Raw genomic sequence first — 14,276 nt, 5'->3', positions numbered from 1 at the left:
CTGCCAATGCAGGGGACAAGGGTTCGTGCCCCGGTCCAGGAAGATCCCACATGCCGCAGAGCGGCTTGGCCCATGCACCATGGCAGCCGGGCCTGTGCATCCAGAGCCTGTGCTCTGCAATGGGAGAGGCCACAACAGTGAGAGGCCTGCACACCGTAAAAAAAAAAAAGGATTATAAATGTATATGCACCCAACAACACAGGATCACCTCAATACATAAAGCAACTGCTATCAGCTATAAAAGAGGAAATCGACAGTAACACAACAATAGTGGGGGACTTTAACACCTCACTTACACCAATGGACAGATCATCCAAACAGAAAATTAATAAGGAAACAGAAGCTTTATATGACACAATAGACCAGATAGATTTCATTGATATTTATAGGACATTCCATGCAAAAACAGCAGATTACACTTTCTTCTCAAGTGCACACAGAACATTCCCCAGGAAAGATCATATCTTAGGTCACAAATCAAGCCTCAGTAAATTTAAGAAAATTGAAATCATATCAAGCATCTTTTCTGACCACAGCTCTATGAGATTACAAATCAATTACAGGGAAAAAACATAAAAAACACAAACTCATGGAGGCTAAACAATACATTACTAAATAACCAAGAGATCACTGAAGAAATCAAAGAGGAAATCAAAAAATACCTAGACACAAATGACTATGAAAACACGACAATCCAAAACCTATGAGATGTGGTAAAAGCAGGTCTAAGAGGGAAGTTTATAGCTATACAAGCCTACCTCAAGAAACAAGAAAAATCTCAAACAATCTAACCTTATACCTAAAGGAACTAGAGAAAGAACAAACAAAACCCAAAGTTAGCAGAAGGAAAGAAATCATAAAGATCAGAGCTGAAATAAATGAAATAGAAACAAAACAATAGCAAAGATCAATAAAACTAAAAGCTGGTTCTTTGAGAAGATAAACAAAATGGATAAACCATTAGCCAGACTCATCAAGAAAAAGAGGGAGAGGACTCAAATCAATAAAATTAGAAATGAAAAAGGGGAAGTTACAACAGACATTGCAGAAATACAAAGCATCCTAAGACACTACTACAAGCAACTCTATGCCAATAAAATCTTCCAGCTTACTTATTTGTTCTACTTCCTCAGTTATTCTGCTTTTGATTCCTTCTAGTGCATTTTTCATTTCAGGTATTGTGTTGTTCATCTCTGTTTGTTCTTTAGTCTGTCTGGGTTTTTGTCAAACATTTCTTGCATTTTCTCAGTCTCTGCCTCCATTCTATTTCTGAGATTTTGGATCATCTTTAGTATCATTATTCTGAATTCTTTTTCAGGTAGGTTGCCTATTTCTTCTTCACTTATTTGGTTTTGTAGGTTTTTACCTTGCTCCTTCATCTGTATTTTTTTGTTGTCTCATTTATTTGGTTGGGTGGGACTGTGTCCCTGTCTTACTGGTTGTTTGGCCTTAGGCTTCCAGCACTGGAGTTAGCAGGCAGTTGGGTAGAGCTGAGTCTTGGTGCCAAGATGAGGACCTCTGGGAGACCTCACTCCAATTTATATTCCCTGGGAGCTGAGGTTCTCTGTCAGTCCAGTGGTTCAGAATCGGTTCTCCCACCACAGGAGCTCAGGCCTGACCCCTGGCCTGTGAACCAAGATCCCGCAAGCCACACAGTGTGGCCAAAAAAAAAAAAAAAAAGGCAGAACAATAATAAAGAATAAAAAATAAAATAAGATTAGAAAACCAGCATATATACTAGAAAAGTGAAACAACTACTGGAAGGTAAAACAGAACTGCAGTAGCAAAAAAAAAAAAAAAAAAGGCCGGAAAAGGCTTTGGCTGTGGGGGGTGGATCTTAGGCTGGGGGGCTTAGTTGGGGGCTGGGTTTAGGCAGGGGTGGGGTCTAGACTCAGGACTTATGTGGCAGGAAAAGGCACTGGGGTGTGGGGGGCGGGGCTTAAGCTCAGAGAGGCAGGAGGGGGCCCCGAAGTGCCTTTGGCATCGGAGTGTGGAGGATCAGGCCTGGGACCTCAGCAGGCTCACTGGGGCCCAGCTGGGTGGGAGAAATGCTAGCCATGTTCCTCCCCCATCCTCTGATCCCCTAGGATTCCTCCCCATTCGCCTCTACTCTTCTTCCCCTCCTCCCTCCCTTGCCCCCAGGACCCACACTGCCATAGAGGGCCCAGGAGTGCAGAGGACCAGGCCTGGGACACTAGCAGGCTCCCTGGGGCCTGAGTGGGTATGCAAAACACTAGCCCCATTCCCCTCCAATCCTCTGAACCTCCGAGGGTCTTTCCCTGTCCCTGTTGATCCCCTGTGGTGAGTGGGACTCTCCAGCCATGGGAACCCCTCCCCTCCCCCAGCCACCCCTCAGGGGTGCTGGTCCCATCCCTCCTCCACTTCTCCTCCCCACTCGCTCCCCCCACATCCTACCCAGTCACTCGGGGGTTCCGCCCATACCCTTGGGTGTCGAGGTCCCTCACTAGCATCTGGTAGGTGCCCTAGTTGTGAGGAGACATCAACTCTCTCTCCTTCCTTCTTAAATATTCTTCACTCAAGGTGATGAAATTGAGCCTTACAATGGTTAAATGATGGAAAATACATATAAATACGCACACTCAAAATATAAATATAAATATATATCCCAGTCACTGTACTTAGGTTCTCATATATTATGTCATTTAATCTTAAGAAATACTTATTGTTAATATTATTTTCTTCACGCAGATGAGGAACCTTAGGCAGCAAGAGGTCACACAAGTACTAAGCAGTGGAGTTTAACTTGAGCCCACTTCAGGCTGATTCCTAATATATCTAAATATAATTTTTCCTCCAATCAGAGTGATATAATTAGGCCTTCGTTTGTGAGTAATACAATTTTTAAGGGTTTTCTTCCAAATTAATGGATAAGTTAATTATAAGGGACAAAAACGAGGACCTAATGAAGGTAATTTATTTTATACAGTTGGAATATAAGCAAAATAATTCAGGTGTCAGAAAATCTTCTAGAGTCTTTTTCAGGTGATTGATCTGATATCTATAAGACATTGATCACCTTCATTACTATATTACAGAAGTCTATACTTTGTTATATGGCTACTATAGTTATGCACGTGTTCAAGACCTATAAGAAAAGTGACAAGAAATGATACTAAAAATAACTTCCCCACACCTGAGAGAAGTCCCTGAGAGAATATCTGGCTTTCTCTTCTTTTGACAGACATAAAGAATACAACTTGCATATGGAATGACGAGTCTGGTTTTGAGTTGGGATAATGTTAATGCATTTCCTCCTCTGAGAATCAGAGAGTAAAACTAACTGAATATTCACATGTGCTGCCACCTCTGTGAATTACTGTGAGTCCTATAGTTTACCTATCCTACATCAGGTTTTATTGCATTACTAAAAACTGTTTAAGGTGAATAAATGCATATCATTGGAAATTTTTGGACCTTTAAGTTAACACAGAAGAAAGTCAGTAATGGGAACTCTGATGATCATCTGGGATATCTGAAGGACAGAAAAAAGGTTTGAGTCCCTTTCACTTTCATTTTGGAGGAAGAGATTATATTAATTTCTGTGCCTATCAGACAGGAAGTGATTAAATCATTCTTAACTACAAACAGTAGTGTCTTCACTTAGGGAAATCACAGTTTTCTTATGAATTTCCCAACTAAATTCTCTCATGTTCTTTTTTTCTTTTTTTCTTTTTTAAAGAACTTAAAGAACTTTAAAACATTAAAAGAATTTAAAACTTTTGCTTAAGGGAATTCACAACTGCCTTTATTTGGCAGGTACTCGCATATAAGTGAATGGAAGAAAAAATTCTTTAAGGATTATGAACTCCCTGGCTGCAAAAAGGTTTAACAGCTGTTTGTGGATTCTCTAGTTACTCATAAACATCCCCTCAAAACACACTATCTTTCCAATGGTTATTTAGGACTTTTAGACCTCTCTCAGAAGATAAATTACAAGTGATCACTTTTCAGGATGTGTTGGTTTGGGATTGTTTATAAAAGAAAAGTGAATTATTGAGTATGTGTTCTTTTCTAGAGAGTATAATTTTCAAGAGTATAATATATGCCAAAGGGGAATATGAATAAGGAAACAAAATAATGAATATCTATTATTTTTTTTATAATAAATGTTTTGCTTTTTTTTTTTTTAAGAAAAAGAGGAAATTTTGTCCAGCTTCTGCTAATAAGTAAATGTGCTAGGTGAATCTTTAACTTTCATGGGCTTTAGTTTTCTCTGTTAAGTAAATCAGATGTGCTTCTACAGCCTTCCTATGGTTCAAATTCCACCATGTCAAAGATGCTCCGTATAAGTGGAAACCAAAAGGGACAATAGACTGTAAGTCAAAAGCCATTACAATAGACAAAGCAGCTCATTATATAATGATAATGGGGTCGATTTGTCAAGAGGATATAACAATTGTAAAAATATACATATTAGCAGCAGAGCAACTACATTTATTAAGTAAATATTAAAAGACCTGAAAGGAAAAATAGAGAACAATACAATAATAATAGAGGGGTCAATACCCCACTTTCAACAATGGACAGATCATCAACAAGAAATCAATAAGGAAACATTGAAAATCAGTAAGGATATGTTGAAAATCAATAAAGTAACATTGAACTTGAAATACAATTGACCTTTGAACAACACAATTTTGAACTACAGGGGCCCACTTACATGTGTATTTTTAAAAAATTAATGTGTATTACAATACTACACAATCTATGGTTGGTTGAATCTGTGGATGTGGAACCATGGATATGGAGGGCTGATTGTACAGTTACACACTTTTATATATATTTGACTGCATGGGGCAGTTGGTGTACCTACCCCCCCTCCCACTGTTGAAGGGGGAACTGTATGCTTTAGACCAAATGAACCTAATGCACATATACAGAACATTCAATCCAGCAGCTGCAGCAGAACACACTTTCATCTCAAGCACATACAGAACATTGTCCAGAGTAGATCATATGTCAGATCACAAACCAAGTTTGGCAAATTCAGAAGACTGATACCATACCAAGTATCTTTTCTGACCACAATTGTATAAATGTAGAAATCAATAATAGGAGGAAAAAATAGGAGGAAAGAAATATACAGATATATGGAAATTAAAGAACGTACTGCCGAACAACCAATAATGAAAAAATAAATAAAAGAGGAAATCAAAAAATTTCTTGAAACAAATGAAAATGGAAATACAACATGCCCAAACTTACAGGATGCAGCAAAAGGAGTCCTAAGAGGGAAGTTAGTGATAAATGCTGACACTAAGGGGAAAAAAAAAAACTAAAAAGAAAAAACCCACCTAATTTTACACTTCAAGAAACTAGAAAAAGAAGAGCAAACTAAGCCTGAAGTTAGCAGAAGGAAGAACATAACAAAGATCAGAACAGAAATAAATAAAATAGAGCCCAGGAAAACAAGAAATTATCGGTGAAAGTAGGAGGTGATTTTTTTAGAAGATAAAAAATGGACAAACTTTTAGCTAGACTAAGAATAAAAAGAAGGAAAAGTCAAATAAATAAAATCAGAAATGAAAGAGAACACATTATAATTGAAATCACAGGAATACAAAGGATCATAAGAGACTACTATGAACAATTACACTCAACAAATTGGATAACCTTGAAAATACGGATAAGCTGCTGGAAACATGCAATCTACCAAGACTTAATCACGAAAATATAGAAAATCTGAATAAACCAATAATAAGTAGGAGATTGAATCAGTAATCAGAAACTTCCCAACAAAGAAAAGCCCAGGACCAGATGGTTCTTCTGGTGAATTCTACCAAACAGTTGAAGAAGAATTAATGTCAGTACTTCTCAGAATCTTCCAAAAAATTGAAGAGGAAAGAACACTTCCAAACTCATTTTATAAGGCCAGCATTACCCTAAAACCAAAATCAGATAAAGTCACTACAAAATAAGAAAACTACAAGCCAATATCCCTGATGAATGTAGGCACAAGAATTCTCAATAAAATACTAGCAAACCAAATTCAACAGTACATTAAAAGAATCATACACCATGATCAAGTGGGATTTATCCCTCAGATGCAAAAGTGGTTCAGCATACTCAAATCAATAACTGTATACACCATATTAATAGAATTAAAGATAAAAATCATATGATCATCTCAATAGATGCAGAAAAAGCATTAGACAAAATTCAACATCCTTTTATGATTAAAAGCTCTCAACAAATTGGGTATAGAAAGAATGTACTTCAACATAATACAGGCCAAATAGCACTAGCCTACTGCTAACATATTCAATGGTGAAGGGTTGAAAGCTTTTCCTCTAAGATCAAGAACATGACAAGGGTGTCCTCTCACATCACTCCTACTCAACACAGCACTGGAAATCCTAGCCCAAGTAATTAGGCAAAAAGAAGAAATAAAAAGCAGTAAGGAAAAAGTAAAGTTGTCTCTGTTTGTGGAAGATATGATCTTATATACAGAAAATCCTAAAGATCCCACTGAAAACTATTAGAATTAATCAGTGAATGCAGTAAAATTGCTGGATACAAAATCGACATAGAGTTATCAGTTCTGTTTCTCTACACTAACAACGAAATAGCTGAAAAAGAAATAAAGAAAATATCCTATTCACAATAACATCAAAAACAGTAAAATTCTTAGTAGTAAATTTAACCAAGGGGATGAAAGATCTGTACACTGAAAACTGTAAGACTTTCGTGAAAGAAATTGAAAAAGACACAAATAGGTGGAAAAATATCTCATGTTCATGGATCAGAAGAATTGATATTGTTATGTCCATATTATCCAAAGCCATATACAAATTTAATGCAATCACTATCAAAATTCCAATGGTATTTTTCACAGAAATAGAAAAAGAACTTAAAATCTGTATGGATCCAGAAAGGTCCCAAATAGCCAAATCAATCTTGAGAAAGAAGAACAAAGCTGGAGGCATCACACTTCCTGATTTTAAACCATATTACAAAGTTATAGTGATCAAAATAGTATGATGCTGCTATAAAAAACAGACACATAGACCAGTGGAACAGAGTGAAGAGCCTAGAAATAAACCCAAGCATTTATGGTCAACTATTATTTGACAAGGGAGCCAAGAATAATCAATAGGGAAAAGACAGTCTCTTTGATAAGTGCTACTGGGAAAACTGGGTATCACATGCACAAGAATGAAATTGGGTCCCTGTCTTATACCACTCACAAAATTAACTTCAAACAGATTAAATACTTAAATATAAGACCTGAAACTATAAAACTCTTAGAAGAAAATATGAGGACAAAGCCCCTTGACATTGTTCTTGGCAACTAATTTTTGGGTATGACACCGAAAGCACAAGCAACAAAAGCAAAAATAATTAAGTGGGACTACATCAAACTAAAAACTTTCTGCACAGAATAAGAAACAATCAACAGAATAAAGAGGCATTGCACAGAATGGGAGAAAATATTTGCAAACCACACATCACATAAAGCGTTAGTATCCAAAATACATAAGAAACTCATACAGTTCAACAGCAAAGACAACAACAAAACCACAAATAATCTGATTAAAAATGGGGGTAGAGGACTTGAATAGACACTTTCATAAAGAAGAGATACAATGGCCAACAGGTACATGAAAAAGTGCTCAACTTCACTAATCATCAGGAAATGCAAATCAAAGCCACAATGAAATATCAATCACTTCATACCTGTTAGAATGGCTATAGTCAAAATGACAGATAATGTGTTTGGTGAGAATGGCGAGAAAAGGGAACCTAGTGCACTGATAGTGGGAATGTAAATTGGTGCAGCCACTATGAAAACCAGTATGGAGGTTCCTCAAAAATTAAAAATAGAACTACAAAATGATCCAGCAATCCCGAAGGAAACAAAAACAAGATATCAAAGAGATATCAGCACCCCCATGTTCATTACACCATTATTCACAATAGCTAAGATATGGAAACTACCTAAGTGTCCATCAATCCACGAATGGATACATAAAATGTGATATATATATATATATATATATATATATATCTATCTCATACATACACATGATACGCACACACAAAATGAAATATTATTCAGCCGTAAAAAGAAGGAAATCCTGCCATTTGCCACAACGTAGATGGACGCTGAGGGCGTTATGTTAAGTGAAATAAGCCAGACAGAGAAAGGCTATATTGTGTTCTCACTTATATGTGGAATCTAAAAAAGCCAAACTCAAAACCAGAGAGTAGAATAGTGGTTGCCAGGGGCTGGGGTTGGGGGGTTTGAGGAGATGTGGGTCAAAGGTACAAACGGCCAGCAATAAGGTGAGTAAGTTCTGGGGATCTAATGCACAGCGTTTTGATTACAGTTAACAGTACTATGTTATATATTTGAAAGTGGCTAAGAGAGTAGATCTGAAATGTTCTCATTACACACATAAAAATGGTGATCATGTGAGGGGATGGATGTATGAACTAGCCTTACTGTGGTAATCATTTTGCAACATATGCATGTATCAATCATTATGTGGTATATCTTTAATTTATACAATGTTATACAGCAGTTATATTGGGCTGGCCAAAAAGTTCATTTGGGATTTTCCATCTCTTACAGAAAAATCGAAACAAACTTTTTGGCTAACTCAGTATTTCAGTAAAGCTGGAAAAAATACAGATAGATTTATGTATAAAGCACTTTACTGTAGCTTTTTATGATAGCCAAGAAAATCTGGAAAAATAAATACCCAACAAAAAGGTAAATTTTCAGTTATACAAAAAAAACAATGTACATAAAGAGGGAAACACATTAAATGTTGACTGTGGTTAACTCAGGTAATACAATTGCGGATAATGATATTTAAATTTTTTATTTTGGACTTCAAACACATAGATCAGATTTACCATAATTCTTGGCCCATCTGTATTGTACATGCAAGTTTCCCCTTTACCGATATTAAATTAGATTATTTAATACATAGTGAATACCGGTGGGCTCACCACATAACTGAGAACTAGGGCATCACCGATAGCTTATGTCTTAAGGGAGAAAAGGTAGAACGATATGCCAATACAAAACACATGCTCTTTAAAGATTCCAACATTTTTTTCAGAGATAATAAATTGATGGAAAAAAAATCCAAACTAGAATTATTTTCTGTATTTTTCTAATTAAAAAATAAACACTGTATTTAAATAAAACCATTTGTTTCTAGTGCCTACAGACTGCATCTGACATTCTGAATTGGCAAATGTATATGAGTTAACTTGTTCTAAACACTAAAGCTAAAGCCAAGGCGAGAGGGCGTGTTGCTTGCTACAATTGGTACAACAGACCAGACTATTGTACAGTCTGTACAGACCAGAACAACTACTCACAATGTGGAGTCTTACATGTGTGTGTGCTCTCTTTATAAAAACCCATAAAGTGTCGGTTGATATGTTTGAAATGTTAAAATATTTGTAAAATTTTTAAGGATTTGACTATGCATTTGTGTCACTTTGCTTTTGTATTACATGGAAGAACTAGATGCTGACAAATCATTCCATAACCAACACTAGTGGCCTCACAGAGCTCACATGTGAGGATGCTGTGATTGAAGAGGTAAGTGGTCCCTTCAAGCAACAGAGCTAGAACTGGGACCAGACTCCTAGTTTGGATTCCTTTCACTTGATTACATTGCTTCTGAAAGGAACATTGGAATGCTTATCTGTGATTTGCTTTATATTGGAACAGATAGCTCTTCTTTCTTTGTACCTATGAAAACTGTTCTTTGAAAGCAGAATAGAAGTCATTGGGAAAATAGGATTTCATACGCAAATGTTCACCTTAAACCCAACCTTTCCCGAACACCTTTCAGTAATGCAAGGAAATCATCTGAATGTGTATCACTGAGTATCTTCAAACAAAAACTGAATGTCAGCATTTTGATAAAATTCATATACGTAGCATAAGGAATCTTCATTTTATATCTAGATTCCTAGTCAAAGAAATGTGCCCTTGGTTACATTGTTTAATCATCAACTTGGAAGGTTCAATTTGCTTTTCATTGTTTTCTTAGGAAATAAAGTTTAGTGTTGTCATAATCAGTGAGGCAAAAGACAGATTTGCCTCATATTTGTTTTATGAAATTACATGACCAAATTAACAGCCATACTAAACTCATTTCTTTCAGTAAGAAATCTAAAAGAATTACAATAACTTTGATGACTGTTTCCAACTTTGTGGCATTTTCTCTCTAGCCACTCCTTAAGAAGGCCTTTTTTTTTTAAATAGAAATTCATGACTTAGGAAAATTGTTCAATTTAGTAAACATGGGTATTCAAATTAGGAACTTCTGAGTCATCTCTGCTTGTACTATTAGGATTATATAAAATGGGATTACAAAATCTCAGATTCCATTAAGGCTCAACAGATATAAAAACTAGGACAACCATACAAGGTATGCAAAAGGACATTTTTGAAAATGGAAGAGGATGCTATTCATAGTTAAATTTGAACAGTATTCGTATATGGAGACAGTTTAGGGCAAACCAGGGCATATGATTATCCTAACACAAACTGAACCCCAGTCATTTTTACCTACGTAAATTAGCATGTTTATTTACTAGGGTCCTCCAGCTTATAAGTTTGGGGTAAAACATGTGCATCTTCTTTGTTAGAAAGGCAACCGAAAACATCCAGATTTTCTTCTTTTATGATCTGGCACAAGTGTATGTTAACTGGTTAACAACAGGGCTGTTAGCTGAATTATTATGGGGAAAAAACTCAAAGACTTTCACACTTTATTTCAAATTTCTCTTCTCCATCAGCTCTCTTCTTCCTTCCCTTCATGTAACCCTTTGTATTTGTTTTCAGGACTCATAAAATAAGAACAGTAGCAGCAATGGTCAATACTTTGTTCACTTATCAAGCAAATGCTGCTGAGTGCCCCCCATGAACTAGGGCATGTGCTAGGCTTTCCAGGTGATATAAAGATAATTAGAAGTGGTCACTTCTGTTAAAAAATAAAAACTATTTAGAAGAAAAAGATAAGTACATAAATAACTATAACCCAGGAAATCACGACAGAAATATTTATAGAACATTTTATATTTTTATATATATATATATTTTATATATATATACACACACACACACATATATATAATATATAATAGTCCATTGTATGCGTATGTATATACATACAATGGAATATTATTCAGCCATGAGAAAGAAGGAAATTCTGTCATTTGTGACAACAGGGATGGACCTTGAGGGCATTATGCTAAGTTAAATAAGCTAGATAGAGAAAAAAAATATGCATGGTATCACTCATGTGGAACATAAAGAAAACAAAATAAAGTCAAACTCTTAGAAACAGAGAGTAGAAAGATGGTTTTCAGGGGCTAGGGGGGTGAGGTAAATAGGGAGAGGTCAGTAAAACAGTACAAACTTTAAAAGAAAAAAAGAACAAATAGCTATTAGAAAGGGAGAGGATATCTGTTATAACTGCATGGTCATCTGAAGCTCCTTTCCAATTCCCTTGTGCAAAAGGTGGAAAGGGATTGTGCTGCTCAAAGGTTGGTCCATACAGACAATAGTGGGAATCCTCATATATTCCTGCATCAAATACTGAGCATCCACTATGAGACAGGTGATATCAGGCAATGATGAACACACAGGTAAGGCCTCTGCCCTCACAGCCTAGAAAGGAGCCACACAGCTCTATATGTGCACACTAAGGAAACTTTTCTGAAAGTTGGCTCACAAATCATGAAGTTGCTCAAAAAGATATGATTAAAATCTCACTAATGCTTATCCTCTTGTTAACTACTTTTTTGAATGAATATCTTCCTGATTCATAATTCTCTTTTCTTTAACTATGTACAAGAGGGATTATATACTTAAATTCTCACAAATATTCTGCACGTATTCACAGGAATCCAGCTCTGGGAAATAAATTTTGCAAAATGACACTTCTCAGCATAGCACAAGGGTTTACTTATGCTTTGCATAAGAATTGCCAAGAGGAAGCTAATTAATATGCTAAATGCTCTTTCTTGTTTGTAGATACTAGCCCAAGTTTGGGTTTCAGTTAACATTATATAGAACTCTGACACATACTTGTCTTTCTCTCTTTTCTACTTTTAATACCTCTCCAAGCAAACTTCTAAATCCTCTTTCATAGTGATGACAATGTACACACAAGGGAAACTCTATGTGCACTTAACTCAGGCTATTGGATATGTTTCTTCAACGTAATCTTAGGGGAAGGAATAAAAACAACTTCAAGCAGCATTTCTAAATGATAAAAATCACCAAGCTCAGAAATGTGGCTTAAATTACTTGCTTGTCTTGGCTAACATGATGTTTTATACTATCCAAATGTTGTACTTATTAATTTTCTGACTGTCTTCTATCAACACTGAGTTTTGAGAGTTGACGGCAAATGGTGCAGAAAATTCAACGTCTTCCTTGCATTCCGGCAATAGCAAACATACCTTTATTAGGAGTTGAACAAAAGAGCTCTGTTTTCTCAAAGGCTTTCCCTTTAAATTATTTCTGGTAAAGGCCGGATTTGAGATCCGCCTCTGACTTGCTAAAGGCTATTTATGATTTATTTCAACCTTTAGCTGGCTCTAGGAAAAAAAAAAAGAACAAAGTTGAAAATACAGAAAAAGGAGTGCTTAATCCTCGGTATTTCAGTGGAAGTAAGAGTCAGCACCCTGACTCTTATGATGGCTGCATTGTGTAAATATTGATATTTTTATTTTTTCCCTCAAAAATGAAATTAAAATCCTTTACATTTTTAATTAGAAAACAGTGCCATCATTTTTTAAAACGATCAAATTTCAAGCTGTGAGTCTTTTAATACAGGTTGGTCTGCTGAGACTTTTCTGAAGCACTGGGGGGAAATTTAAAACCCAGGCAAATAATTTTCTGAGGCAAAGTGGTGATAGGCCATGGTGAGATATGGGTGTCATAAAAATTTCACAGTGGTCCCTAACACACCAGAGTCACCATAGCATTGACACATTGACTATAATATCTCCAAAGAAACATTTGCTGTCTATCACGGCTCTGAAGGGAGCTGTTACCATCTATCAATGCAATAATCTGCATGTTAAAGAGTCCCTAAATATGTCTTTACAAGATAGTCAGATCTGTTTTGGTCTATTGGGTCAATAATCCACACACTAAAAGTCCCTAAATGTGTATTCACAAGATAGACAGATCACCTTTGGTTCACTGAGTCAATAGTAAGTAGGCCTTTAAAAAGGTGCCTATATAGTTGCATAGTTTGTTTTTCAGCAAGTTCAGAAATTCAGTTCTGTACTCTTTTTGTCTTTTAAGAGTAGATTTATTATGCTAATTCCAGTGGATGCCAGAAGCTGAGTTTCACTCTGGCCTATGATATTTTGCCCTCGAAAAGTCAGAAGAAAAAACCCGCCCGAGCACAAACTATATTAAAACTACGAGGCGAGGAATGGAAGTGCAGACACACAGGCAAAGCCCTCCGGGCCAGGATGAATGCTGTGCTTTCAGACTATGACTTACCCCTGCCTCTGTCACCGGTCAGCTTCCAGCCTCCCACCCTCCTCCGAATGCTCTGTTGGAGGCTCTGCTTGCCCATCTTAAATCTCATTTCAGCAGCAGAGGGATCTTACGAGGGCTGCAGAATCCAGCCCTGCTCTCCACCAGCTACTCATTCTGAGTTCACCTCCTACCGCTGCCCGACGCCCTTGCCTCTGCCCCCAGAGCACACCGGCCTCTGCTGTTCCTGGAGCCCACCAGCTGTGGTCCTGCTTCCGGTCCTTTGTACTTGCCCTTCCCTCTGTCTGGAAAGCTCCTCTCTCAGAATCCACACGGCTAGCTCTTTTACTCTCTTTAGGTCTCTTATGAGAGAAGCCCTCCCTGACCACCCTGTATAAGAGAGCAACACCTCATCCCAACACCATGCACTTCCTTCCTCTGTTACCCACACCGTTTGTTGTCTACTAGCAGTTAATCACCTTCTGATATAATATGTCTTTACTTACTTGTTTCTTGTCCGTCTCTTTCTCCTAAAGGTTAAACTCCACTGGGGCAGAGGCTTCATCAATCCCAAACTTAGATAAGAACCTGGCATATTTTTTTAACTGCTCATTAAATATTTATGGTACAACTGAATGAAAGCAGATGGAAAGGAGTCCAGTCTCTACTTTTCCGATTGCCTATTGATGTGTTTTCATGTTTAGGTTGAAGAGGAATGAATACCTCTTTCTGAGATGAAGTCCTCTGTTTGGCCATTAGACCTCTGTTCTCCATAATACTC

The 14,276-nt window shown here is 36.8% G+C and overlaps 1 protein-coding gene across 2 annotated transcripts in view; it reads right to left on the bottom strand.

Moving 5' to 3' along the window:
* Positions 1 to 14,276, bottom strand: part of PDZRN4 (PDZ domain containing ring finger 4) — a 375,873-nt gene that overhangs the window by 51,338 nt on the left and 310,259 nt on the right. The window lies entirely within an intron of this gene.

This window comes from Orcinus orca, chromosome 11 (assembly GCF_937001465.1).
Source record: "Orcinus orca chromosome 11, mOrcOrc1.1, whole genome shotgun sequence".
NCBI lineage: Eukaryota > Metazoa > Chordata > Mammalia > Artiodactyla > Delphinidae > Orcinus > Orcinus orca.
Note: the sequence above shows the minus strand (reverse complement) of the source record. Positions and strands in the feature narration are given on the sequence as shown.